Source organism: Euleptes europaea, chromosome 5 (genome assembly GCF_029931775.1).
Source record: "Euleptes europaea isolate rEulEur1 chromosome 5, rEulEur1.hap1, whole genome shotgun sequence".
Classification (NCBI taxonomy): domain Eukaryota; kingdom Metazoa; phylum Chordata; class Lepidosauria; order Squamata; family Sphaerodactylidae; genus Euleptes; species Euleptes europaea.
This window is the reverse complement of record NC_079316.1, coordinates 89,097,475-89,121,756: the sequence shown is the minus strand read 5'-3', so window position 1 is coordinate 89,121,756 and position 24,282 is coordinate 89,097,475. Positions and strand designations below refer to the sequence as shown.

Here is a 24,282-nt window from a genome sequence, read left to right as displayed (position 1 = left end):
GGTGGAGCCTGAGGCGGGCGGGGTTTGGGGAGGGGCTTCAATGCCGTAGTGTCCAATTGCCACAGCGGCCATTTTTCTCCAGGTGAACTGATCTCTATCGGCTGGAGATCAGTTGAATTAGCAGGACATCTCCTGCTACTACCTGGCAGTTAGCAAGCAACCCAAGTTAACACCCCTGTACTATTACCACGGGTTAGGAAGTAAGCACAGGAACGGCGGAAATAAATCAAAGTCGCTCTACGATAAACAAGATATATTAAAGTGCATAAGGGGACTAATAAACACAAACAACATTAATATATGTACAATTATATCTAAACAGTCCCGAAGGTACATATGTTCAAAAGTTTTCAAAGTGGGTAGAACTGGAAAGAAGTCTTCATAGATGAGTGATGAGGGAGGAGAAACGATCATCTCCCTCATCACTCATCTATGAAGACTTCTTTCCAGTTCTACCTACTTTGAACTTTTGAACATATGTACCTTCGGGACTATTTAGAGATAGTTGTACATATATTAATGTTGTTTGTGCTTATTAGTCCCCTTATGCACTTTAATATATCTTGTTCATCATAGAGCTACTTTGATTTATTTCCGCCGTTCCTGTGCTTACTACCTGGCAGTTGGCAACCCTATTTTATACAGATGCGGTGGTCTCATGAAAACCACCGGGTCAAATAGCAAATAACCCTCTCCTCATGGTAAGTGGTGATCTTGCCATGTCTGGGAAAGGTGCTTGCGGTTTTAGTCTGTCAGTTGGCAGAAGGAACGGTCAATCGCTCAAGCAAGGAGTGGGCCTACTTCTCTAACCTTCCTTCAGGCTCCATCAGGGCTGATGAAGGAAATTGCTGTGAGGAAGAGGAAGGGTGTGGGGGTGTGCTCATATGCAAATGTACAAAATTGCACTTGGAGTCCACATAGGGCAGGGGTGGGGAACCTTTTTTCCCGCCAAGGGCCATTTGGATATTTATAACATTATTCGCGGGCCATTCGCCACTTCCGCCCCCGGCCCTCTTGTAGTACTGAGGGAATACGTTTCTCCATGGCCTGGGTGGGAAAGGGTTAACACAGTTTTTTGGGCGGTCCTAGCAACTCCATAGCTAACGACTCTTCTGTAAGGGGGGGAAAAGGTTCCTTTTCTCGGCAAAACAAATTCACATCTGCCTTGAATGGAGGCTATTCCTGTCCGCGGGAGGGGGAGGATCACCAGTCTTAGATCCTTCTAAGCTAGAGATCTGCCAGGACCCGTGAAAGGCCAGACCAAATGACTTCGCGGGCCTTATACAGCCCCTGGGCCTGATGTTCCCCACCCCTGACATAGGGTTTCCAATTTCCAAGAGGAGACCGGAGATCTCCCAGAATTACAACTGATCTCCAAATGACAGATCAGTTTGCCTTGGAAGGGGGACTCTATGGCATTATACCCTGCTGTGGTCCCCCCTTCCCACATCGCGGTCTTCCCAGGCTCCTCCCCTCAAATCTCCAGGAATATTCCAATCCAGAGTTGGCAACTCTAGGTCTGCAGGAAGTCATTTCCCCAGCCCCTCCCACCAAAAAACTGGAAGGCTCTTTTACTGTTGTTGAGCGACCCTCAATAATATCTTTCTACTCACAGTTAAATCTCTTATTTCAAACAGTACCGACTAAAAGGAGATGAATTTTGTGGAACCAATTAATATCTAAATTTACTCATAATGGAAAAAGGCCAAGAATGAGCCACAACAGTGCTTCATGATTATAGACTAAAGGGAAGATTAAACGTTCTAACTATAAAACTGATATGATCATGCGAACTGTCTAGTGTGGTTAACAGAATGACTGCGTGGTATTGAAAAAATTATGTTATAGAATTAACAAAGCCTCAGTAATTTATGCTCGTGGGCTGTACTATGAAATAAGATACCTGAATTAAAAGGCAACTACGTGAACATTATGTGATCAAAAAACTGCTTGACGATATGGAATCATTATGAATTAAGATTTAAATTATATACTATTTATTTATTTGATTTGTAGTCTGCCCTCCCAGGCCGAAGCCAGGCTCAGAGGGAGCAACATCATTTAAAATGCATCATGAATAATCAACAGTAAAATTAAAAATGAATTCTAAATTTAAAACAATATAATGCCAATTAAAATCTCAGAAACTCCAAATGGCGCCTAAATTCACTCATGTTGCCCGAGACAGGTGGCAGGTTGCCCCCTCGTTTAACATAAAGTAAAACAGAAAGGAAATCCTATGTGAAATCCTTTCAGGTCCACAGTCAGATGTTTTATGGTCAGGGGGCATTACACTGACCTGGGGAGTGGGCCTCGGATTGCCAATAGTAAGTCCCCATAGTAAAGCCTGAGACTCACTGAGTGGGGCATAATGATTTTATGGGCAATGTTTAGTGATGTCACAGAGTGGGGCCTGGTGATAGCACTCACTAAATGTATGTGTGTGTGAAGTGCCGTCAAGTCGCTTCCGACTCATGGAGACCCTATGAATCAGGGATGGGGAACCTCAGGCCCGGGGGCCGTATGTGGCCCCCGAGGACATTTTTTGTGGCCCTCGGGAGCTCTGGGGCCCTGCCGCGGAGGCGGGACGCAGGGTGGCCCTCCCTGAGGGTGTTCCTGGGGCCACAGCTTACAGGGGCGCTGTGGCGCCTTTTGGACCGCCTCTCGCCGACCAACAGATGACAGTCGGCGAGAGGGGAGGGGGAGGGACGCTTCCCCCAAGGCTGCCCCCTACAGCCGCGGCGTGCAGGAATGCCGCGGCACATTGTAAGCCCCTCTCGCTGCCTGTCAGCTGTTGAGCAGCGAGGGGGGGGGAAGAGGCCGGCGGCTCCCGGCAGCATGCATGCGGGAGCCTATCAGGCTTCGGGGGGGGGGCGCCTTTTGTGGACTCTGGGGGGGGAGGGCATGGATACTGGGGCCTGGTCGCACGGGGCTCCGTGCACCGCCGTGTGTGTGTGTGTGTGTGTGTGTGTGTGTGTGTGTGTGTGTGTGTGTGGCAGGGGAGGCTGGGGCCCGGTCGTGCTGGGCTGGCGTGTGCGGGTGTGTGTGTGTGTGGGGAAGGCTTTTCTCTCTTTTCTTCCTTTTTCTGTCACTCTTTCTCCTTTCTCTCCCTCTCTTTCTCCCTCTCTTTCTCTCTCTTTTTCTGTCTCTTTCTTTCCTTCCGTCCTTTTCTTTTTTTCCCTCTGTCCTTTACTTTCTTTCTCCCCCTCGCTCCATTTCTTTCTCCCTTTCTCTCTCTTTCTCCCTCCTGTTTCCTCTTTCTCTGTTTTCCTTCCTCCCTTCCTCCCTTGCCGATCGACTGCAGGCTGCACCCCCCTGGCACCTCATTTGCTCGTGCCCACCGCTGGCTGCTCTCCCGCCTGGGAGGGGGGAGCGGGGGCGCCCTGCAGGCCTTCTCTGTGTGGCCTCCCCTGGGGTTGCCAACCTCCAGGTAGTGGCTGGAGACCTGGCAACCCTAGCCTCTCCCCCCCATTGGGAGATCTGCACCTGGTATGGCCCCCGAATGATGTTATAAATGTGCAAATGGCCCTTGGCAGGAAAAAGGTTCCCCACCCCTGCTATGAATGAAAGTCCTCCAAAATGTCCTATCTTTGACAGCCTTGCTCAGGTCTTGCAAATTGAGGGCTGTGGCCTCCTTTATAGAGTCAACCCATCTCTTGTTGGGTCTTCCTCTTTTCCTGCTGCCCTCAACTTTTCCTAGCATGACTGTCTTTTCTAGTGACTCACTGAATAGTTCTATTAAAAGTTGTTCTTCTGTACACTACTAGGTATGTACCCCCATGGTGTCATAGGCCATTTACCAGACTTAAAAAAACAACAACACAGACATGTCTATGGGCTACATGTAATTCAACTTTTAGTGAAATGACTGCCCCCGTCTACCGTTTGCATGTGTTGTGGTCATCTCAAGCAGGCATGCACAGAATTCTTAGAAGCCATATATATGCAATACGGCACACCAAAGGCTAGCCAGGGAAACATCATTTTCTTATGATCGTACTAGGAATCCTTTTTAAAAATTATTTAATCAGTGCATCTACAGTCTTCTCTCATAAGATTCTGCAAGTCTGTAGGGTAGGATTCAAACGTTGGGAAAGCTGAGGGTGAATCTTGAGGGAGACAGTGATTAAGCAGTGCATAATTGTTAAAATGGGAGATTCCCAAGTTACTCTTGCCTGCAAATCACTTCCTCCAGCCTAGACACCAACCATAATGCCAGGCAGATAGATATCTCTGGTTACTGTGTAATGTAGGGTTGCCAACCTCCAGATGGGGCCCAGAGCTCTCCTGGAATTACTGCTGATTTCCAGACTACAGAGATCAGTTGCCCTGGAGAAAATGGCTGCTCTGGAGGGTAGACACTATGACATTATACCCTGCAGAGATCCCTCCCTCCCCTCCCCAAACTCTGCCCTCCCCTGGATCCACCCCCCAGATCTTGGAAATTTCCCCACAGATTTGGCAATGCTGGGGAAAGTATTCTGCACATGTGTAGGGTTTTTGCAGTCTTGGCATTTCGAGAATTGATAGTTATTGGCACAGATTTATTTAGATCCTTCAAAATATCTTCTTTTCCTATAAAGAGAGATGACAGGGCTTAAGACTGCTCGGATATTCTGCTCCCTTAGCCTTTTGGCCATCTATAGTATGTTACTTTTTTTCTGTTGTGAAAAGCGCTGGAGTTTAAACCTGCCTAAGTATTATGACTGTTCAGTCCTTTAGCCCTAATTCCAGATGGGGGTGGTGGTTTTGAGAACGAGCTGGACAGTGGTTGTTCACTGGTGTATAAAAGGCATTCTGCACATGCTTAGGAGCATGCTTGTTCACACAGGCAAGTTATACCATGATAACTTGTAATTAGTGATTAAAACCAGATTCTAGGCTGAGTGAAAATGGACATCGGTTTCTGTTTCTGTCCTTCCCCCTCTCCATGGCCCTATGTACTCCCAAGGCAAATTCCTCGCTCCACATACCTCAAAAATGGTGTAAATCTCAAATCTAATATTTCTGCTCACTGTCCTGCCTACTTGACACTGTGGACATTACAGAGGGAAGAAGAAAGCAAAGGGATCAAGGAGGAAAGCTGATGGAAAAGAGCAGGCAAGAACAAATTTGCACAGGATGGGGTTAACCAACTCAGCTCCAGCAATCTTGTCTCTTCCCCTGCCCCATTCCTTCACAGGCTTCTCCGAATTACTTTTTTTTAAAACTGAAAAATGGGAATTTGGAGGCAAAACCAGCCATAATTCAGTGGCTGGCTTTGCCCCCCAAAGCTACAGGTCTGAACCCCTTTGTCACCACAGCCAGCATGGTGTAGTGGTTAAGAGCGGTGGTTTGGAGCGGTGGACTCTGATCTGGAGAACTGGGTTTGATTCCCCGCTCGTGCACATGAGCGGTGGAGGCTAATCTGGTGAACTGGGTTTCCCCGCTCCTGCACATGAAGCCAGCTGGGTGGCCTTGGGCTAGTCACAGCTCTCTTAAGAGCTCTCTCAGCCCCACCTACCTCAGAGGGTGTCTGTTGTGGGGAGGGGGAGGGAAGGTGATTGCAAGCCAGTTTGATTCTTCCTTAAGTGGTAGAGAAAGTCGGCATATAAAAACCAACTCTCCTTCTTCTTCTTACTACAGGGCTGATACTGTTAGTCAATGTGGCCAAGTTTGCCCCACTGCTCTCAAAGCAATAATGAGGGGGATGATGAGGAATCAAAAGGAGATTGCTGCCTAAAAGTAGAGTATGGACACAATAACCCCTCTTCAGTCCTGCTGTCCATCCTTAATACAACAGGTAGGATAAAGGACAAAAGGGACATTTTGCCCTAGACAAATTAGCTTCTGGGAGGATTCAAATTGGCGACCTTGGCTGCAGCCATCTTGGAAGCAGTGGTGGAATAACCTTCTTCAATCCTTTTCCTCAGCTTGTAACACACTATGGGCTGGTTTTGCATATGTGTGTGTAAAGTGCCGTCAAGTCGCAGCTCACTTATGGCAACCCAGTAGGGTTTGCCAGGCATGAGACTAACAGAGGTGGTCTGCCATTTTGTACAGGACCAACCAATAATAGACTTAGCTGTGTGGAAGTTGCTGTTTGAGGGAGGGAATTGAAGGATCATTATTATTTTGCATCTGTTCCAGATTTATGGCTCTAGGAAAGTTGGTCCTAGCTAAAAACCAAGCCATATAATCAGAAAGATCACACAGCTGAGTTCTTGCTGGGCTGCAGTACCTCACACTATAGATGGGAAACTACACGTTCAAAGGCTTCCCCCATTAAAAACAAAACACAACACCCTGTGTGTAAGTGCCATCAAGTGACTTCCGACTTATGGTGAACCTATTAATGACATGCAAAACAACTCATGGCAACCCTATGAATTAATGGCCCTGATCTCGTCAGATCTCAGAAGCTAAGCAGGGTCGGCCCTGGCTGGTATTTGAATGGGAGATCTCCAAGGGTCATGATGCAGAGGCAGGCAATGGCAAGCCGCCTCTGAACATCTCTTGCCTTGAAAACCCCAGCAGGCGTCGCCCTAAGTCAGCTGTGACTTGACAGCAAAAAAAATTGAATTAATGACCCCACAACGTCCTATTGTTAACAGCCTTGCTCAGGTTCTGCAAACTGAGGGCCCTTTGGCTTCTTTGACTGAGTCAATCCATCTCAGGCTGGGTCTTCCTCTTTTCCTGCTGCCTTAATCTTTTCCTGGCGTTATTATCTTTTCCAGTGACTCTTGTGTTCTCATAATGTGGCCGATGTATGATGGTCTCAGTTTGGTCTTTTTAGCTTCTTGGGAGAATTCAGGCTTGGTTTGATTTTTGTACACACACACTCAAATGTCAAAGAGAGAGAGCTTTTAGCCTACCTGTTTGCTCTCAACTTCTATATGTAGGAAGTGTTCTAATGAGGAAGTATTCAAATGCGCAAACATCTCCCCCACTACTGCAGTACAAAACTGACACACCCTCAGTTTGGTTCGTAATTAAGTGATGACTTATTCCATTCCCGATGTCGATATGAACAGCTTTTTATACTGAAGTTGGGTTTAGCCAGCGTAACACCTAAGCAACGCCAAAGTTTCTCCCTGCAAAAAAGCCACCAAGGGGCATCAGTTCACATGTTTAGTCTGGAGAAGAGGAGTTTGAGGGGGGGACGGACATTTGCTCTCTTCAAGTATTTGAAGGGCTGTCACTTAGAGGAGGCCAGGTGGTGAGCTCCCCCTCACTGGCAGTCTTGAAGCAGAGGCTGGACAAGCACTTGTCAGGGATGCTCTAGGCTGATCTTGCATTAAGCAGGGGGCTGGACTAGATGGCCTGTATGGCCCCTTCCAACTCTATGATTCTACATACATGAAATATGTCTGGCTATGTTCAACCGCTTGACATTCTTTGACATAAATAAACCATACCCAAGATGAAGGAACTGTGGTGGAGGGGACCACAAAGAAGATGATACAGATGCTTTGTCAGGATGAAAAATGAAACGAGAGGGTTTAAAAAAAAAATCAGTACTAACCTCCACCTCCTGGAGAATGCAGACCACAGCAGAAGGGAGCAGCAGAAATAACAAGAAGGGAGAGAAAAAAGAGATGTAAACAACCCCCACACATCAAGAGACAGCACAGAGCAGCTAGAGCACATCATGACAAGGAAGCACAACCACTGTATAAATTCCTAGTAATGTCAGAATTCATTTCCGAGAAATGATCTGTTTTATTAACCACTCCGCTAATGCTATCTATCTATCTATCTATCTATCTATCTATCTATCTATCTATCTATCTATCTATCTATCTATCTATCTATCTATCTTTTTTGGGGGGGGGGGTCCAATTTGCAACCATTAAAGTCATTTGCCTGTAACAATGGCAACAGCAGATTTGGACTGCAAGGAATATAAATCAAGATGAGGGCTGATAATTCCGGGCATTTATTAAGTGGTGACGTCTCCCTCCAGAGGTTTCTCTTGCCTTTGGGGCATGAACAGCAGAGTCTCAGCAGGCTACAGTGGGGCTCTGCATCATATTTCATGTGCCGGCATTCCCGGCAAGACGTACACCTGACTATGCTCCGGTTGCCTCTGCAAATAAAACCTGAAACAAGAACATGATTAAGACTATTCGTAGGCCGTTGTCGTTATGGCAGCAGCCTGTGAGGCTGACGCCCCCGAAATGCGCTGCAAAGGACTATATGAAAATACAGACTAGGGAAATGATGATCACAAGCTCAATAGTCCTGATCAGAACACTGCCCGTAGATTGAACACTGATGAAGTCCATCCCAAATCTTATCCTAAAGACTTTTCGGCTGTCACTGCCTCCAGTCACCCAACCAAGTGACATAACGTAAGAAAGGCCATGCTGGATCAGACCAAGGTCCATCAAGTCCAGCAGTCTGTTCACACTGTGGCCAACCAGGTGCCTCTAGGAAGCCCACAAACAAGACAACTGCAGCAGCACTGTCCTGCCTGTGTTCCAAAGCACCTAATATAATAGGTAGGGTTCTCAACCTCCAGCTGGTGGCTGCAGATCTCCTGCTATTACAACTGATCTCCAGGTGATATAAATCAGTTTCCCTGGATAATATGGCTGCTTTAGCAATTGAACTCTATGGCATTGAAGTCCCTCCCCTCTCCAAACCCCGCCCTCCTCAGACTCCACCCCCAAAATCACCAGGTATTTCTCAAACCGGAGCTGGCAACCCTAACAACAGGCATGCTCCTCTGATCCTGGAGAGAATAGGTATGCATCATGACTAGTATCTGTTTTTACTAGTAGCCATGAATAGCCCTCTCCCCCATGAACATGCCCACTCCCCTCTTAAAGCCTTCCAAGTTGGCAGCCATCACCATAGACAGTAAGAGAATGAGTACAGAAGTATATTTCTTCTTGCCCACATAAACTCTTACAGGGTATTCGTTCTTCCAAGCATGCACAGAGGGAGTTACAAGGAGCTAAGCCAACTAGGCCCTGACCTGGATGGCCCAGGCTAGCCTGATCTCATCAGATGTCAGAAGCTAAGCAGGGTCAGCCCTGGTTAGTGTTTGGATGGGAGACCACCAAGGAATACCAGGGTTGCTGTGCAGAGGAAGGCACTGGCAAACCACCTCTTTTAGTCTCTTGCCATGAAAACCCCAAAAAGGGGTCGCCACCCCGCAAACAAAGTCTGCCTAGAAAACGTCGGGATGTGACGTCTCCCCATGGGTCAGGAATGACCCGGTGCTTGCACAGGGGACCTTTACCTTTATAAGTCCGCTGCGACTTGATGGCACTTTACACACACACACAAGCCAACTAGAGGCGCACCCACCAGTAGTCATTGAGCCAGAAAAAGGTTCCAAGTCACTTTTACAAACACGTAGAGATGCTGTGAGCCTCATGGTGAGCAGGTTCAGGAGACAAGCCCACAGTGTTTGAGTGCTGTGATGGCCTCCAGGCCAAATTCTGGCTGAATAGTGGCGGCAAGTCAATGGGGGAGGGGGACAACATGATGAACAAGGTTGGGTCCCTTTTGGGCAGCCAATCAGCCCGTCAAGGGGTTGGCTCCCTGCTCACATGGCACAGCGTGAGCTCAGCTACTGGGTGTTCAAGCTCACTTACAAACAAGTTCCTAAAAACTACTGAGCAGCCCCAGGGTTTTTTTTTTTTTTTTTTTTGGTCTTGTTTTTAACCATACTAATGCAAGTCAATTGTGACACATCACCAGATAAAACGGGGGGGGGGATGAATCCCTCCGTTTCAGTTTACTCCGCTGTCTAGCTGCCTGGAGGAAATTCTTCCTTGCTGCAAGTGAGCAGATGATTGCCTATTTACAAACCTGCTCTGTTCTTCTTGCCACTAGAACTGGAGAATCTATGGCCAAGGGAATGTTCTTAAAAGTGCCATAGCAGAAGCATGGAGCTACAGAATGGACATGAGCCCGTAGGAGAAAATGGTGGGAAGTGATTAGCCACTACTTTGTTTTAGAAGCAGCTTGCCTCTTCCACAGGGATAACCATGGTGGTTAGAACAATCAGCAAAGCTCCATCTGCAGGTACGGTCCTACCCAACACATTACAAGTATGTCTCTTCTTCGGCTCTCAGCTGTAATAATGAATGCTTGGTTGCAAAACAAACAGAAAACACACTTCCAATAGAAGCTGTTTGCAGTGTATTAATAGGATGATAAGAGATGGGGGGGGGAGACAGTCAAATTCATATGACCTATGGGCTCTTTGAGAAATTATTACTTACATTTTCTTCCACCCAGTGTACTGGATCAATCCAATGATCTGTTAGTGGAAAAAACGGATGGACATTTCTGGTGTCTCCAGGAAGGAGAAGGAATCATTCCTTCTGCCTCTGATGGAAGAAGAAGGTGAAGTTGCCTCCCCCCCACCAAAAAAAGCATCCCAACCTACATGGTCCATGCATGTCCAGTGACCTGGAAATAAACTTTCTAGGGGTCAGAAAAGCCTGCTGGGGAAGGGCTTTGCAGATAACATCCACAATCCTGGTGTCTATGGGTCAGATCATTGGATCCAACCCACTTGATTTTTTTATAATAATTATTATTATTTTGCAATCAAGTCAGAGCTGACTTATGACAACACCTGGTAGGTTTTCAAGGCAAGAGACATTCAGAGGTGGTTTGCTATTGCCTGCCTTTGCACAGCGACCCTGGACTTCCTTGGTGGTCCCCCACTCAAATACTAGCCAGGGCTGACCCTGCTTAGCTTCCGAGATCTGACGAGATCGGGCTAGCCTGGGGCTACCCAGGTCAGGGCCTGACTGGAATTACAAATGTAGAAAGGGATTCCTCTGCGCCACTTACTCTAATCCTGTCTTTGGATCAAGAGGTTCTGTGTCTACTGCATCCACTACAGATGCCTGCCCAAATTTTTATAAGTCTCCAAGTAGCGGGGTGCCACATTCTCACTTCCTTATCCTACTGATAGAATTGCTCTCATCATGACTGTTCTGACATGAATCCCTTTAAGGCTGCAGCATTAAGATCCACATGTGAATAAGCCATCAGGAGATTTGGCAACAGACAGACTTTTCCTGTCACTCCCACCTCACTTCAAAAGCAACGCGTTTTCAGTGGTGCCAGCTCATGCGTTCAGCTACAAGGCATCACACCTGGTTTACACATGAAGGTACACCACGTGTTTAGTCTCCTCCTTATGATCAGAATCAGCTTGTGTGAATCCATTTTGCTCACCTTTCAAGGGACGGGAGAAGACACAAAAATTCCTCATGTGGTATTATATTGGCCCATTTACACAGGCACGCCAACCCCTGATTTTGTATTAGTCGTTTATTGATAGATGCATTTGTGTGAACTAGCCCACAGTAGGCTAGTTCTCCATTCTACTGTTTCACTCAAATCTACTTTCTTATAATATAAATGCATCCTGCCGTTTCCCCATCTTCATGGGGAAATTATTCCTCTTTCTCCTGTGGGTATCCTTTTAAATATTCCAGACTGACTCAAGTAGGCCTTTACATTCACAGGCTTCTTTATCGGCTGGTTTCACCAGCCGTTCCTCACAAGTCTTGTCTTCTGAACCTTCTGACATCCTCCCTGGTCCTTCTGTTTTGTTGAACTTTACCAACCCAGAACAGACAAAAATGTAGCCAAGTGCCTGCACTGGAACTGAAAGGGAATTATTATTGCTCGGCTCAGGGTGGGGAATATAAAACTGTGGACTATCCTCATCACTCAAAAGTATTTTTAAAGTTTTCCCGAAGTGAAATGGAGGGCACACCTTATGAACACATAAAGCTGTTTCTATAGGATTCTCTGTAAGCACCTCGAGCACCCAAAGCATAAACTCCACCCACTGAGCTACGGCTCTGCCCCTAACAGACCACAGTCTCCTTAGCAGGAAGCTGATCTTTTACCATACGTTGATTACAATTTGGCAGGAGACAGATAAAATTGCTACCCGGGTCGGATGAGCCCTGAGGGCCTGCAGTTCGCCATCCTTGTCTTAAATGGTTGTTGTTGTTTTTGGCCGTCAAGTCACATCTTACTTATGGTGACCCCTGGTAGATTTTTCATGGCAAGAGACATTCAGAGGTGGTTTGCCATTGCCTTCCTCTGCATAACGACCCTGATATTCCTTGGAGGTCTCCCATCCAAATACTTTCCAGGATCAACCCTGCTTAGCTTCCGAAGTCTGATGAGATTGGGCTAGTCTAGACTATCCAAGTCAGGGCTTAAATGATTAAATACACACAAATCAGCAATACCCACCCACTGGCTGCCAACGCCCCACCATCCTCCAGGAAACACTACGTAAGAACAGCACTGCATTTTCCATCTGTGACCATCCTTCCACATTCAGGCGTCCCCGTCTCTTATCTCCTCTCTGTGTGCCAGAGTCACAGCATTTTCCCTGTTGTCTCCCTTTTAAAAAATGTCCTGATTGCCTCTCCCCCATAAAAATGTCCTGGTTGCCTCTCCCCCATCTCCCTGGTTGCCCCTCCCCAGCCCATGTGAGCTTTCCGCACAGCTGGACCCTCAAGTGATGAGACAAGGGTCCCCAAAGGGTGAAGAAGCCATGGCGCAGCTCAGCTCAAAGTCAAAAGCACCATGCTTCCCCATCTGCCACTCTGGCTCTTTGTCGGGCTGGCAATCGCGAGCCGGGAGAACAAAGCCAATTCACTCTCCGCTGCAGGCCCGCTCCAGACTTCCAGCCCCTTCCACTCCCGCTGGGAGCGTTTCCCAGCGCACCAACCAAAGGGAGCACACAACGCATAACAATGCCTCCCCCCTTCCCCCCAACCCAACTCACAGGAAGCGGCACACGCTGTTGGAGCTGGCACCCTGCCACTTCACAGCAGCTCTGCCAAGGGAGCAAATGAGGCATCACACTGGAGATGGTGGCGCTGATGCGCTCTGGAGCCACCTGCCGCTGTGGGATTGCTTGGGAAAGCAGGCTTAGGGAGAAGGCCTCTTGGAAAAAAGCCTGCTTCACTGGGCTTGGAGAGCCCATGGATTTGGATGGGGGAAGGATCTGGGTTCAAAGGCCCCCCTCCGACTGGGAAATTCACTGCATGATCTTGAGCCCTCACTCGGGTGAATGTACCCTATAAGGATCCTGGGAGCATAAAATGGGGTGCTGCTAGGGTTGCCAACCTCCAGGTACTAGCTGGAGATCTCCTGATATTACAACTGATCTCCAGCCGATGGAGATCAGTTCACCTGGAGAAAATGGCCGCTTTGGCAATTGGACTCTATGGCACTGAAGCCCCTCCCCAAACTCCGTTCTCCTCAGGCTCTGGCCCAAAAACCTCCTGCCGGTTGTGAAGAGGGACCTGGCAATCCTAGGTGCTGCCCTCCGCTTCCTGAAAGATAGCTGGGATATGAAGTGTATGTGTGTAAAGTACCATCAAGTCACAGCTGGCTTATGTCGACCCCAGCAAGGGGCTTTCATGGCAAGTGAGAAGCAGAGGTGGTTTGCCAGTGCCTTCCTCTGCAGAGTCTTCCTTGGTGGTCTCCTTTTGAAGTACCGGCCCTGCTTAGCTTCTGAGATCTAATGAGATCGGGCTACGACCATGCCGCCTTCCCTCCGGGATATGAATTAGATATATTTGGAAGCTACAGATCAGGTGCCTTGGGGCAAAGACAGATCACCAGGGAAGTAAGGAGAAGACTAATCCAAGAGTCCTCTGTACCCCTGCTAGGAAAGACTTGGTCCCTACATGGCCATTTTTCAAATGGGCTCTTTCCCCCCTTTAAATCCAGGCACCATGCAAAGGAACAGCAATTTTAAAATGGCATACATTTAAATCAATAACACATGCAAACAGCTATTCTTAATCTCTCTGCTAGAGACAGTAACAACACCGGAAGTCATGTGGTAGATGCAGATTTATGCTGACAGTAAGAGGGAGAGCGGGGGGTGGGAACCGAGGTAATGTTGGATTCGGGTTTGATGCCAATATGCACACTTAACCCGCAGTTCAGATACTCAACCAACAGCGGGAGCCAGATTGAGAAATTATAAAAGCCAACATCTGTGATAATTGTGTCACACAATCATACGATAGCTGTATGGAAAAAATGAAGTCACACATGCACAACCATCTGTCCAGGACTGCAGCATCAAGTCACAACTTGCATGATTGAAACTGTCATCACCGACCATCAGATTTCATGGGAAGGGCAGTTTGTGTGCAGGCATACACACCCACAGCGAGGTTCTACACAGGAGTATTCTTCAGGAGAACCAAGAGAGAGCACCTCATGTTCCCACACCGGTATCACAATGGCACTCAAAGACACATCCGAAGACCGTGCTGCATTCCCCGCTACTCTGCTTTCCCCTGAAGGCCCATCTACAACTGAAGGGAGCAAACTGCTTTATGGCTTTATTTATTGCAATTGAATCTCAAATCGATCCTAGAGTGTTCTTTTGAATTTCGTGCCCCTAAGGCCCCCTCTAAGGAGCCCCGTGGCGCAGAGTGGTAAGCTGCAGTACTGCAGTCCAAGCTCTGCTCACAACCTGAGTTCGACCTGACGGAAGTCGGTTTCAGGTAACCGGCTCAAGGTTGACTCAGCCTTCCATCCTTCCGAGGTCGGTAAAATGAGTACCCAGCTTGCTGGGCGTAAAGGGAAGATGACTGGGGAAGGCACTGGCAAACCACCCTGCAATCAAAATCTGCCTAGTAAATGTCCGGATGTGACATCACCCCATGGGTCAAAAATGACCTGGTGCTTGCACAGGGGACCTTTACCTTTTCCTTTATTTAATACCCCCTCTCCCCTTGTGATTGCTCCCTCCCCCTTGCAACTTTGCTCAGATCACCTCCAGAGCTGTACTATTCGCATATTCAGCTGTAAGGGTGGCACGTCCGTGTCTGTAGGGATCAGTCCCAAAATCACACCTGCAAGGGGGTTCTCTCTATTACATTTTCATCCCACCTGTCCTCCAAGGGAGGCACATAAAAGTATTCTGTTTACTCCTCACAGCGACCCTCAGAGGTGAATTATGCCAAGATAGTGACTGGTGCTAGGTCAGCCAGCAAGCTTTATGGCCAAGGAGGGATTTGAAACCAGGTCTCTCCAAGTCCTAGCTTAACACATTAACCCATACGCCATGCCCGCTCTCTGTCAGACACAACCCAGCACTTGTAAAGGAGGGTTATCTTCTGATTTATTTAATAAACCATTTAAGTCAGCACTTCTTCCTCCTGACACACTCTTTATGGAAGGAGGAGGTAGAGAGAAGGGGGGGGAAGAGGGCTGTTGACAGTGTAGGTCACCTGAGACAGCGGCTCCCCGGGGAGGTCAAACAACCGAAGGAGACTGCGGCCGACCTTGACGTAAATAAAGAGAAGCCTGTTTGCTCAGCAAGAGTTACTGAGAGCATCCTAGAAGCAAAATCACTTATCACCCTTTGTATTCTGACCTGCTTCTGAGCCACAATAACAAGGAGAGGAACGGAGGTGTGTAGGCAAAGATTAGGTAAACGCAAGGCCCTTAAAATAACTCACTCCAACAGCAGACATGCGCCTGACCCTCGAAGTTCCTGTTCAGCCGTGTTGGAGAGCAGGGAGACAGGGAGGGAACCAAGGCAGGTATCGCAGCAACCTAAAACAGCATTCCATCTAGTCCTCCTCCCACAATGACATCCGGTGAAATTCATCCCGTGAAGCACCATCATCACATGGTGGCAGTTTCCCCATCCTTACCGATGGCAGCCAATTAACTCCCACTCAGTTCTCTTTCACACCACAGCCTCATCCCACAAGGCTTTGGTCCACGCAGGTCCCATGGTCCCGTGTCGTCTTTTTGACCCCTTCCTCCCTTTGCGGAAAACTGGGTGGATCCAACCCAGCGAGAAGCAGGGGAGGAGAAACTCGCAGCATGATCATTTCATGTAACATCACGGTGACCTGAATTTGTCCAGATGTTACAGAGGAAACTAGACAGTGTGGATTTATTTCCCGCTTGGAACATAAATGCCTCGGAATACATGTTGTTAGAATATCTCTGTCAGCCTTTACCCTCTCTAGGTAAAGAGAGCCAGCGTGGTGTAGTGGTTAAGAGCGGTGGTTTGGAGTGGTGGACTCTAATCTGGAGAACCGGGTTTGACTCCCCGCTCCTCCACATGAGCGGTGGAGGCTAATCTGGTGGACCGGGTTGGTTTCCCCACTCCTCCACATGAAGCCAGCTGGGTGACCTTGGGCTAGTCACAGCTCTCTCAGCCCCACCTACCTCACAGGGTGTCTGTTGTGGGGAGGGGAAGGGAAGGTGACTGTAAGGTTGTTTTGTGTCTTCCTTAAGTGATGGAGAAAGTCGGCATATAAAAACCAACTCTTCTTCTTCATCTCCTCCTCCTCCTCTTCCTAGGTGACATTAGACGGTGTACTTTCTCCCAGTTTCAGCACATACCCTTCTGCAATGTGATGATAGTTGCACAAACCGACTTTACAAGGGTGTTTTAACAATTACTGAGCTAATGTGAGCTTTGAAAATGAACGTTCCAAATACATATATTTTTCCCATCTGAAAAATGTTTTGGCACAGATTTGCCCTAAAAATAAAACCACTTGATTTCTTTGTCTGCAAGAAACCAAACAGCAAATGCTGTCGATATTCCTGCTTCTATAAATAAAAGGCAATTAACTGAAGGGCGAGAAAAAATGTCCCATCATAGACAGTGAAGACCTTAGCTCTTCAAGAATCTGGCAGCTAAAAGGCCTTATTGTAGCAAGCGCTTGGAAGAAAGACAACAAGGACTGAGAGATATTGAGATAACACCTTTGGCATAAGATTTAAAATGTAAGTGTCCCCTGTGCAAGCACCGGGTTATTCCTGACCCATGGGGTGACGTCACATCCCGATGTTTTCTAGGCAGACTTTGTTTACGGGGTGGTTTGCCACTGCCTTCCCCAGTCATCTTCCCTTTACCCCCAGCAAGCTGGGTCTTCAATTTACCGACCTTGGAAGGATGGAAGGCTGAGTCAGCCTTGAGCCGGCTACCTGAAACCGACTTCTGTCAGGATGGAACTCAGGTCATGAGCAGAGCTTGGACTGCATTACTGCAGCTTACCACTCTGCGCCATGGGGCTCTTAGGCATAAGATTACTATTCTTTATATTGTCCAGGACTATTTCCTCAAGGATGGCTACCACTCTGAGCCACACCAACAACTTATTTAGTCTTCTTCTAGACCACTGGTTCCCAACCAGGGGTCCATGGACCCCCAGGGGTCCGCGAGAACTAAATTAAGGTCCGCGAAACAAAGTTATAAACCCATAATAAATTAATATTTTCAATTAAAAGTTCTCTATTATAAAAAATATATATTCAAATATTATTCTAAGTTTAATGTTTAACTAACAGTTATGATTAAAGTTTATTTTCAAATTCTCAGAATTTTTATTTTGAACCTTGGGGTCCCTGCACCGAACAAAAAAGTCCTAGTGGTCCCTGGTCAAAAAAAGGTTGGGAACCACTGTTTTAGACAAAACAGCTGTAGCACTGGTAGGGTTGCCAGCTTCGGGTTGGGAAATACCTGGAGATTTGGAGGATGGAGCCTGAGGAGGGTGAGGTTTGGGGAGGGGAGGGACTTCAGTGTTGTATAATGCCATAGAGTCCACCTTCCAAAGCAGCCATTTTCTCCAGGTGAACTGATCTCTGTCATCTGGAGATCAGTTGTAATCTCAGGAGATCTCTGGCCACCACCTAGAGGCTGGCAACCCTCAGCACTGGACATATCAGGTTCACCAAGGACAACTTGCCAGTTCTACAGATTGGCCCTTCCAAAGGCAGGCCGATCTCACAGAAGCCCCACGAGAAAAATGGAAGGTATCTACTTCACCCAGAACTTACTTTTACTTCAACGAGACTTCCAGATCACAGCTTGCGAGGCTGTGCGATTTCTATCCAGTGCATTTTGATCCTGTCCTTCTTCTGAGGAGCTCAGGGCGCCGAGCATCATGCTGCTTTTCACCACTTCATCCTTCTCACATCCCTGAGAGTGTGACTGGCCCAAGGTCAGCCAGCAAGCTTTGTGTTAGGGTGAGAACTGGAATCCAGGACTCCCTGATCCTAATCTTTTCCACATTGGAGTGAACTCAGCATGATATAGAGGTTAGACTGCCACACTAGGATCTGGGAGACCCAGGCCTTAATCCTCACTTTGCCATGGAAGCTCACTAGGGGCCTATTCAAACTGCCTTTATAATCCGTTTGAGCAGCAGGTTGCTAATGGATTTTTTTTTGTGTCAGTTCAGACACAACCGGTTTGGCTCCCGGATGCTAACGGATTTTTTTTTTACCTGTTCAGACAAAGCCGCTTGTGTCCCATTCGCAAAGCGAGGCCGAGACGGGTTTTGTGAAAACTGCTTTCAACCGTTTTCAGTTCTTCCTTGCACCTCTGAATCGCTCCGGTGTGCTGTTTGAACTGCCTGGAGCGCTTTGGGAAGGACCGCAATTGTTTTCCCGTCTTTTTTGCTGATGCATCCTTTTCCGACTTTATTTTTAACGTTCTGAGTTTTGCACTATAGCTATAACGCAAATCTCAGAACCTTAAAAAAAGAAAAAGCAGGAAAAGAACTCACTGGCAAAAAGGGTGGGAAAACAATTGCGGGGCTGTTTGAACTAGCCAGAGCGCTTTAGAGACGGCTCATAGACGGATTGAAATGAGCTGTATGAACACCCATCTTCGTATCACTTCATTCCAAAATGGGCCAACAACGGATGACATCCCATTTAGAACGGTAATCTGATTAGGGCCTAGGTGACCTTGAGCCAGCCACACACGCTCGCAGTTGCATGGATAAAATTGAGGAGGGGGGAACAATGCTGTAAGCGGCTTTAGGACCCCATTGGGGAGAAAAGAGGGGGTTTGAATATCCAAATATTTAAAGAAATGAACCACTACACTATAATGGCTTCACATACCCTCACCTTACCCTGCTCCCCATGGTAGGCGTTCGCTAATCTCCTTTCCACAATATGCTTTTACCATGGTTTGGTATTGCATCAGCCATGTGGGATTCCACTGTAAATTCCGGTTTGTAAACCCACTTCAACCCAGGGTTACAAGGACAACCCGGGTTTGTTTAAACATGCTTGTGCCAATGCCAGGATGCATTTAAAAGATGCACCACAGTTATATTAAGCTACCAGAGGGAAATGGGAATTCCCACATGGATGCAGGCAGGGAGGACTTTTGTTTTGCAGATAATGGTTAGTACGTTGCCCTGTCAGATCTGTATCAGGCCAAAAGGCTTCAAAAAGGCACTACTGTGGCACATGAGGCCAGAAATCCCTTTAGTTCAGCATGCTTTCTTCTGGCTGTGGTCAGTTAGATGATCCCAAGAATATGACAGGCAGAAGGTGGCACCCGTCCTCATCACTGGGCTGTCCAAGCCATTTAGTCGATGGGCTATCTGCAGAAGTCAATGGTGGAAGTCAGACTCTGGTGCTGGGACGTGAGTGCTGGTCCAGTTGGTGTACCTAATGTGTGCTGAATTTCCAGGATCTGTTGATCACTTTAGTGGAAGAACTCACTGGGTTGGTACAAGTGAAGACCCACTCTGCACATGGCATTATGTGCATTCAGGGGGGTGCCCATGCTCAACTGTGCAAAGAGCACCACCACATTCAATAGTGAGCAAACCTGCCCTACAAACTACCAGTGTTCAACAGAGCACAATCAAGGAGCTGTCCAGCAAAAAGACCTCCTGAATCACAGTTCTTTGGGCAGGACAGGGCTGGGCTCTTGGTCTGCTCGAGCTTGGGCAATCTTTCTGCTCAGTTCAAAGGTATTTGGTATGCTCAGTGAGGAGCAGCGGACTTCACAGTGACTTACTGGCCATCTTGATAATCCCTGGAAAATGATGAGCTGGAGTCATTCAACACGCTATGCAGCAGCAAACCCAGTATTGCCACTGAGGTGGTCCTTTCCAGATTGGCACAAACGTGTGAGAGCCTCTTACAGTCGAGTGGTTCCCTTGCATAAGAGAAAGTATTTCAACAACCTCGAGGTGTCGATCCAATGGGGAAGACCCATACAAAAGACCACCCTTGCATATAGTCAGGACTTGTAAATTTTCTCCCAGGCAAAATAGAACGAGTCTTATGCGTGGTCCCCATGTGGTTGTGAGAACATATTTATTATTATCATTATTATTATGATTCCCCACCCTTCCCGGCCACTGAGCATATGCTTGATGGGGAGTTATAGTCAATCCTAGCCTCCCTTGCAAGTTTATTTATTAATTTCATGTATAACCACGCCATGGATCTCATGGCACCGTAGACAGTGGTCCCAAGAGACTGCCCATATGACCACACCTAGACTTTATTAGCTTCAGAAAAGTGGCTGCATCATGTGCTTCGGACCATGCCTTTTGGCCAATGCACCTGTAAAACACTCTGTGTTCACAGAAACATGTTTGCCGTGTTCGCAGTTTGCATGTTTACATCTTTGGGGTAAGATGCACAAAAAAAGAAGCAGAAGTAGACGGAAAGAATATGCGAATTGACCTTCATATTTCATTAAGAGGCAATCACAGGTCTAGGAACTGGAACATGGCAGCTCTGCAATTACCATATGGAAAGAAGGGACTATTTCCTAGATTTCCTTTGTTGGGGGGTTTTTCCCCTTGCTGAACCAATAGCAACATTCTGCCTCTGTCAGTTCCAAATACCACCTCAGCAGAGCTAGAAAAGTGCATCCAGTATCTCTCTATTAAACCAATCAGCTCCTTTGTTCAAGAACAGCTTCCAAATTGCCTGAGAGTACTTCCCCCAAGTCAACTTCTGAACATCGTCCCCATCAGCTTCCATGTGGTATGACTTGGAGACCAAACATACAGTTTGAAATCGTCAAGAATCTGTCTAGTGAGGAGGCGTGAAGCCCGCACGGGATGTGTGTGTGTGTGTGTGTGTGTGTGTGTGTGTCAGATGGTGATGTCAGAGAGCCTTTCATCTCTGGCATTGATTCCAGTTCACTGCAGATCAGTGGTAACCACGTCCACTTTCCCCGCATTGCATTTACCCAGTACAAAGGCACAGCACAGTGCCCTGTGGTGTTTCCATGATGACTTCCATTCCAGGCACGATAAAATTTTTCTCTGATATTTTAATTAGAAGGAGAATGCAAAATGTTGGCTTCACGCTACCCTTTGGGCAGGCAGGGAGCTAATGCATTTTGAAGAGGGCTAAAAAGACATACAGGGAAAGAATAAAATGATATACTTTTGATCACAGGTGATGAATTACTTCTCATATGCAACCAAAAGCCTGGGTATGGGTGTCCCCCCCCCCCAAAAAAAATAGACCAATCCAGCAAAGGGAGACCCAATGATCATAATTCACATGCAGATGCAGAAATACATCACAAAGCCATTCACACTACAATGTATATCTGGGTTCAAAATGATACCCAGATGCACACTGATACCCAAACTGCATGTTGGTGGGGTAGATGAACATTTCTACATCAATTTCCACACAGGCGGGATAATGCTGCTGCAGTTGTCTTGTTTGTGGGCTTCCTAGAGGCACCTGGTTGGCCTCTGTGTGAACAGACTGCTGGACCTGAAGGACCTTGGTCTCATCCAGCATGGCCTTTCTTATGTTCTTATTAAGGCAGAGTTTGTAGAGCCTCTGCTTGGCATGCAGAAGGTCCCAGGTTCAATCCCCGGCATCTCCAGTTAAAGGGACTCGGCAGGTAGGTGATGTGAAAGACCCCTGCCTGAGACCCTGGAGAGCCGCTACCGGTCTGCAAAGACAATACTGACTTTGATGGACCAAGGGACTGATTCAGTATAAGGCAGCTTCATGTGTTCCTTATAATACTAGTAAACACAGAGCCCAATTAACACCCACTGCATTAAACTGGCCAAGTTTGTTTATGCCATTTCCTTTGCTATATTTCTGTTATTCCTCTGTCAGAAAGACAGGACAGAAACTGGAACACTTCCCCTTCTGGATCTCAGCAGTCCAGGCCTGGCCAATGCTCTGATGTGCCCTGGAGGTGAGGTGGGCTACAAATGCAACACATCAATGAAAGAATCTACATCACACTGCCTCTGCCACAGATCAGCTGAACAGGCGGGAGGCAAATAGGGGGCGAGAGCCACAGCAAACAAAAGACGGGGGATGACAGACTAGACGTGAGAGACACAAAGGACAAGAAGAATAAGCTAAAGTAAGTTTCCTAAAATCCCTTAACACAGCAGAGGGTTGTGCAAGCTAATCTCCCTATATAAGGCAGGAAGCAAAACTGGAGCTAAGGAGGAGGGAGGGGTCATTTCCCTCAGGAGACAGGAAGTGTTTAGTTTTTTGTTCCTGCCTCCCTGAGCAAGAGAAGGAAATAACCCAATCTGAAGATGCCCTTCTACCCAGAGCGAGAAAGTTGGCATACAAAAATCAACTCTTCTTTTTCTTCTATGCTCATTTCCCAACCTCTGCCCAAATTCTCAAACTAGAAATTAAAAAAAGAACAACCATTTTCTCTGTTCTCTCACTTTACTGCATCAGAAGCCAGAAAAAGCAACAACAAAACCACAGGCGTGAATCACCATGAAATGAATCCTGCCACATCTTCCCATAAAAGTATCCTGAAATGTCTATTGTGCTTTCATAGCACCATAAAATACTTCTTGGCATGTATTTCTCCCGCCGCTGAAGAGCTTGGCAGAAACATATTGCTTCTGCTGCAGAGGAAACTATTTGTAGTCGGTGTTAAGGGTAAGGCTGAGGAGAGAGGTAGCCTCAGGCAGTAGCCCCTAAGTGAAATAGTAACACAGTACTCTGCATCCTACACCAAAGCTTCTTAAACTTAATGTGAGGGGTTGCGAAAAATTTGATTTATTATCAGTAAATGTTTGATTTGTATACCCATTTTATATACCTATATACCCGGGGTCGCGTAAAAATTTCTCAGGTGAAAAAGGGTTGCGAGTGGAAAAGGTTTAAGAAGCCCTGCCCTACACCATGCTTCCAGTTCCTGGATCTAAAAGCTTCTCTCCATCTCTTGACTAACCCCACAGCCGACAAGACCCGTCAACTCAGCCTGCAAGCCCCTCTTGGGGTCCTCAGCTCCTCCTCCTCCTCATTATCATTCTCAGCTCACCCTCCTCCCAAGGACAAGAAGCAGTAGTTACTGGTGGGAGGCAAGGGGGGTGGAGGCCACCAGAGACAGGGCTCTGAAATTCTCGCAGCTTTGCCCCCTTGCCTGGTACATACGAGCCAAACTAGAGGTTTATTTGGTTTTTTAAAGGGCTGGGTCTAGGTTCCCTGGGGCCACACAGCAGTTGATGCAGAGTGGCTCTGTTAAAAACAAGAGCCCGTTTAGGCTCAAGAGCACCACTGCAGGGGGAGGTTTGGCTCCTGCCTCCCCCCCCCCCACTTTCGGCACCAGATAGGGTTGCCGGGTCCCTCTTTGCCACCAGTGGGAGGTTTCTGGGGCGGAGCCTGAGGAGGGCGGGGTTTGGGATGGGCTACAATGCCATAGAGTCCAATGGCCAAAGTGGCCATTTTCTTCAGGGAAACTGATCTCTATCGGCTGGAGATCGGTCGTAATAGCAGATCTCCAGCTAGTACCTGGAGGTTGTCAACCCTAGCACCAGAACAGCACTGGAGGGAGTTATTTCCCCATTTTTGCTGCTCCAACTGGAGTATTCCATGCAAATGAGCAGCAAAAAAGGGAAACAATCTCCATCTGACCAGTCTGGCCTTCTGTTGATAAGCTTCAAGTGCCCTTGGGGAGGTGGAGGGCTGACAAGTTTTGCTACTTTTTTGCTGATTTTTGCAAATGCTTATTGGTTTTGTTTTTGATTTTGTGTTTGTTTACTGTATGTGATGTCACCCCATGGGTCAGGAATGACCCGGTGCTTGCACAAAGGACCTTTACCTTTACTACTGTATATATATATATATTTTTTTTAAAAAAAAAAACACCTCTTGTAAGCCACCTACAGAACATGTAGGTTAGCAGGTGGGCAGATATGCTTTAAACAAATAAAAGTTCTGAGTTCGACATCTACACACGCACACACACACACACACACACACACGCACACACACAAGCACACGAGCGCTGTTCTTGAACAGGGTTGCTTGCTCACTGTTTTGTGATATTTTTACTGGTCCTGACAAAAGGCTTGTGTGGCTCTTCTTTCTGGACCGCATCTGGGCAAAGCATCTTGCATCTGCTGATGGCCGAGTAATGCGAGGAATGACGTGGGGAGAAATTGCAGGATCCAGAAACATTACGAAAATCACTCCTCGGCGCGCCCCTTCCCTTTTTGCAATCCCCGACAGAAATTATCAAATTCC

The 24,282-nt window shown here is 47.3% G+C and overlaps 1 protein-coding gene across 1 annotated transcript in view; it reads right to left on the bottom strand.

The window, feature by feature from the left end:
- Positions 1-24,282, bottom strand: part of SPOCK2 (SPARC (osteonectin), cwcv and kazal like domains proteoglycan 2) — a gene marked incomplete at its 5' end in the record, with an annotated part of 90,521 nt that overhangs the window by 25,249 nt on the left and 40,990 nt on the right. The gene's annotated exons all lie outside the window — the stretch shown is intronic.